General features: G+C 31.8%; 1 pseudogene; it reads right to left on the bottom strand.

The window, feature by feature from the left end:
* Nucleotides 1-698: 698 nt before the first annotated feature.
* Nucleotides 699-1,510, bottom strand: LOC104880185 (aspartic proteinase CDR1-like; annotated as a pseudogene).
* Nucleotides 1,511-5,763: the final 4,253 nt, after the last annotated feature.

Consider the following 5,763-nt stretch of genomic DNA (forward strand, 5'->3'; position numbering starts at 1 on the left):
CTCCTTAATTACAAATAAATGGGTACAATTATAGCTTCCAATTCTAAAAATATCAACATGGAAATTCGTTACATAACATCAATGAATTCAAAAAGAAAAAAAATAATTATAAATAAAAAACATTATACTTTCTAAGCATCCCAAATATTCCATTTTTCTATTAATGCATATTGCATTAATAACAACTACTATATGGCATCAAGATGAAGTGTAAGTGGCACTTGAGTGTAAAATTTATAGTTATGTAAATAGGATAAACCGAAGTAGACTTGTAGAACAAATAAATTTTAATTATTGGTATTAGACATATTTGATAATTATAATTATATTTTTTTAAAAATAAAAATAAAAACGTTTTTTCTAATTAATAATATAATAAGTAGATTTTTTTTAATGATTTATCAATAATCTTTCTATGATTTGCAATAATTTTTCAATATTTATATCACGAGACACTAATTTTATTGGTTTAGTCCACATGAATATGACATGGGTGACTTATGAATATAATTTCCCATTTTAAAACCTGTTTAAAAATTCTGAGAATAAATTTTAAAAAAAACCTTTATTTTCAAATTTTTGCTAATAGAACTTCCACAGTAAAAAGTAAAAGATTAAAGATGCCATAAACATGATTTAAAAACTTTCAATTATAAAAATAAAAAAGCCGTCAAAAGCGACTAAATTTATATTTAACAAGCTTCTTTTATTCAAACTGGAGACTGTAAGCACAAAACCTTTCCAGTGGTCCAATAATACAAGCAAGCACGTAATAAAAGGGTAGGCGGTATTCTCCCAACTGCCGTCACACTCGTACATTACTTAAGCATACAAGATTCTCCTAGGTTGCCATTATTAACTATTTCTGGTCGGCACATTATGAATTGTTTGCCCGGGAAAGTTGAGGTTTTCTAATAGAAAATATCCAGACGATTCTCCTATGGCATACGGAAGACTCTATTGTGGGCAATCGTGTGAGCAATTTTTGGAATTGCCGTTGCAGCGGGGGCACACAAGGTGAACATCTGGGGAAAAAATGCTTACACATTTGGGATCTCTGCACCCGAAGATCTTATCAGACGACGAAAGTTCGGGATTGAAGATTGGGACCTTTTTAGGGTCGGCATCTGAAAAAGAACAGTTGGTGCATTTATAGCGAGTTGTACACGGGGCCCATACTACATGACTTCCTGTGTCCACTATGAAGGAGAGTTTTTGTGGAGGAGTGCCGAAGCTGAGAGAGATGCTGTGACCTCCATAACTATGAGGAAAAAGAGAGATTTGTCTTAGCGGACTGGTCTTACCATGTTTCAAGTGATGGGCTCTGGACAAGGATGCGTTGGCAAGGTGTTGGAGAAACAGCAAGGGTTCGGTAGATGGGTTTTTTGTAAATGTTGACGTTAGAGGGATGGTAATGGTGGCAGGTGTGTTATCTTTGGAGCAAGATGCCAAGAGAAGGAGAGATAATAGAGTAAAGACAGAGAAAAGCAAAGGAGTAGAAGAAGCCATGGCTGTGTAGCTTAAGAAGCGCACACCAGTGAAAGTGGTAGAGAAAGTCCTTTATATAGACAAGGACATGCGTGGTTTAATGTTGTTTTTGAAATTGAGCTTATTTTTAGAAAAAGATGAGTTTAATGTTGTTTTTTGAGATTATTTTTTATCGGACCCTTTTTTTTTTGGAAAAAAAAAATTATAATTATGCAAAAAGCCAAACAAATGGATAAGAAAACAATGGAGCAACAGCACTTCGTATTGGAAGAGTGCATCAGTTGTAATGTTCTGGATCCCTTACTAAAAAAAAATAAAAACATATCATATCTAAAATTATTGGGCAAGAAAGCACCAGAAGCTAATAGGCCCCACTGGGCCCAAGCCCACCTCTGAAATTTAGGAAGTGCATTAAGGAGGTCGGATAAGTCTTCAATTCTGATTTTGGTTTCTCCCTTCAATCCTCTTTTTGTGTTTTTTTTTCTTTAATTGTCATGAGCTTGTCCTAGTTCTATTTTTCCAGCGCTCACATGCTTGGGTTTAATATCCGAACTCTACCTTTTCCCTTGTGATCTCAAATATCCTTTGATCGGAGAGAATCTAGGGGCAATAAGAAATGGATTTGATTGAACAAAGATATTATTGCCTCTTCCTTGCGGAGACAGCCACACTTACAAACAAAAACATAAAGGACGGGATCCAGCTAGTAGGAATTGCAATCATCAATGAGATGTTTGTCTTTTTCGTTTTGTTACTTTTCTTTCTTCAATCTTTTTAAATATCACGAGTTGTGTGTGGGATTGCAGCTGTAAATAATGTAGTTTACTGCTCCTTTTGTGGCCAGCTATGTTTTCTTTGTGAGGTGTGTGTGTTTAGCTAGGTTGATAATTTCAGATAAAATTTTTAAATGTCTCCTAATTCGATTTATCAATTCTTTTTTGGACTATTTGACTTAAAAAATTAATACTTTACTAAAAGATCGAGATATGTAGCCGAGTGATTGGTGTTTGAATATGAATCAATCCAGTTTTTAATCTTTAAATGTGTTAGAAAGTTAGGATAAATGATTTTTGGTGCAAAGATTTTATACACTTGTTTTTGGATCGATCCATGTGTAGGGGCAGATCGATCCAACTAACTTGTTTTAAGATCAAATCTCAACCATTAAATTAAAAGCTTCTTTTTACACTTTAAAAAGTAATATTCTCTCATTTTTTTATTGAGAGAGATTGCAGAAAACGTGGGGAGAGTTGCAACCGCTCCAAGTGTTCTTCATTTTTTCATCTCTTTTCCTAATTTGGGGTTTTTGATTGCAAAGAAAATCCACTTCTCTTAATGTTTTCCAAACTAGTTTTTAATGAATTTTCTTGAGCAATAAATGAGTTGATTCATTCTTTCATTCATATTTCAATCTCTATTTCTATTTGGGTTTGTGCAAAAACCCATTTTCTTCTTGTGTGGATTCAAAAAGAGGCCGAGATTGAGCTTGGTGCGGACTCCAAGTGTGCTTCGGAAGATGAAGGTGAGAAGCTGAAAGTGAAGATACTAGTCAAGTGGTCCGGGAATGATTGGTTGGCTTGAGCTAAGTAAAACCTTGTATTCGGTTTTTATTCTTCATAGTGGAGTGTTTCAATTGGTGGTAGACCCGTGGTTTTTGATATCTTCGAAGGTTTTCTACGTTAAAATCCGGTGTTAATTGTCTTTTTCACTCTACACTTGGATTTAATTTCTGTTTTTGATATCATTGATTGTTTGGGCAAACATGTTGAATGGAAGAAATATGAGGTGATATAAGTGTGATGATCCATGGAATATCCTTAATAATTTTTTTGCTCATTTTAGTTAATGATATCATGAAGTAAATTGATATGAGTTGAGGAGATAATTGTTCTTTTGATTTATTTTTGAGGATTGTTGAAGTATTTGCATGTGTATTGCATTTATAAATTGTTGGAAGAGTGGTAGTGCATACATTCTTGCTTGTGGAAGTAATTATACTTTGTTAAATAATTGTTGGAAGATTAGTTTTTTGATATTGTGAAAGTCTAAGGTTAGGTAATCTTTATTAGGAGAATTTTTAAATTGTTTTACAACACTTATTCATCCCCCTCTAGGTGTAGTCCATTATTGAGATTCACATTTTCAAGGTGATTCTAGCTTGCTGCGTAAACTCCCCCTCTACTCTTAATAAGAAAAAAAAAATTAAAAAATTGAGAGTTAGATGAAAAAAAAAATAAAATAAAGTAAAAAACAAATATTGTGAAAGTGATAAATTTGTAATGAATAATTTTATTTATTTATTTTAGTTTTGATTGTACTCTGAATTATTCTGTTATGGCAACTGAAGAATTATTTTTTGGGATTTGAATTAAAAGAGATAAAAAAAATGAAATGTTTTAATTAAAAAAAAAAAATTGTGAAGTGCCTTCCCATGTTTACATCAAGTCTCATGTGGTGGTGCTTTACACTCATTACACATGGGTAACTCACTAATAGCTATATTTTTCCTCAAAGAGGATATTTGAGGAAAGGTTTCTAGTTAGAAAACTAAGGTTTGTGTGGACCCGTATTTTTGCTATATTTTTCCTCAAAGAGGATATTTGAGGAAAGGTTTCTAGTTAGAAAACTAAGGTTTGTGTGGACCCGTATTAAAAATACGGGTCCTCACTCGAATGAGGCTCGTTTTTTATTTAGTAAAAAAATGAATTTAAAAAAAAAAAAAAAAAAAAACAAAATTATTAAAAAAACATTGTGTGACTCATTATTTGAAAAATACGTGTCTATAAAAATCGAGTTCAAATCTGATGATCAAATTACTTATTGAGAAGGTACGGTAATGAGTTGTAGTATCCTTCAAGCCCATATACATACAATCTCATCTAAAAAAATAAAATGAACTATGATAATTAATTAATTAATTAATCATAAATATCAACAAAAAAAATCATACAAATCAATATACAATAAAATAATGATAGAAGCAAATTACAAGAATGTACATGGTAAATGACATAAAAATATGAATTTGTATTTTTTAAAATTATTATAAATAATAAAAATTTATTTAAAAAAAAAAAGTTTTGATGTTGTTATTATTAAATAAAATAAAATAATAACAGTTCAAAAAAAAAAAAAAACACTGACATTTACATCAACAAACCAAATAATAAAAAACATATATACAAAAATAATAAACATAAATAAAAGCCAATGTATACAAAAATAAATAAATAAAAAGGAAGATAGGGATAAATGTACAACTTTACAATGTAATTCCGTTAACATTGGCTCTCCATAGCTTCTCAAACAAAGCTCAAAAAATATAAACCAAAATCTTTCAACCTCACTGCACATAGAAACTCAAAAAAATACAAAGACAAAGAGCATTCAAAGTCCTCCCATTTTCCTTTTTTGTTTCCATCTTTCTTTTTAATCGAAACATTTCGGTCCTCAGTTAGCCTTCTTCCCATAACATTGCACCAATTGCTCCAACTGCCCCAAACTAACATTGCACCGCTCTTCCCACTCTTAGCAACAACCAAAAGAAATTCCAACTCAAACATCAAGAAAAATGAATAAGTAGAATATATATGTCCAAGCCCAATAAGAATAAAAAAGAAAATCCAAATGCAATTGAACCCAAAGAGCAAGTCTAACACAAACAATAAGCCCAAATCTCAAATCAGAAACTTAGCCCAAATACAATAAGAATTAAAGCCCAAGATTAGTCCCAAAGCCATCAACAAATACTGTGTAGATCAAGAAGTGAAATGTCCCGCAAAAAACCCTTAAAACTCAACCAAATGAACATATCCAAAATCAAATAGATCAATCTTATCAAATCCAAAACATAAAATAAATAAACAAAAACAAAAACAAGTAAACAGAGAGACCAAAGGAAAAATAAAATAAAACCTAAAAATTTATTAGACATTAATAAGCTGAGGTAGTGAAATCATAAAGGAAAAGAAGTGGACATGGTGATTGAGCGGCAAGGAGAAAGGCGATTGCAACATCAGTAATAGCAAGGTGTGTGGCCAAAGGTCAGTGGCTAGTTGTAGCCAGATTTAGTGTTAATGGTGGAAGATAAAGAAAGAAGACGAGGGAAAGAGAAAGAGGGAAATGAGATAGAGAGAGAGAGAGAGAGAGAGAAAGTAAGAGATGTTGGAACTTCATTTTGCTTGTATCCAATTATTAGACAGGAATCGCATGTTGAATCATATGAAGAAATTATGCCAAACGTTTCTATAGAAAGGGAACATACAGAATCTGAAC

The sequence above is a fragment of the Vitis vinifera genome, chromosome 8, assembly GCF_030704535.1.
Source record: "Vitis vinifera cultivar Pinot Noir 40024 chromosome 8, ASM3070453v1".
In the NCBI taxonomy this organism is placed as follows: Eukaryota; Viridiplantae; Streptophyta; class Magnoliopsida; order Vitales; family Vitaceae; genus Vitis; species Vitis vinifera.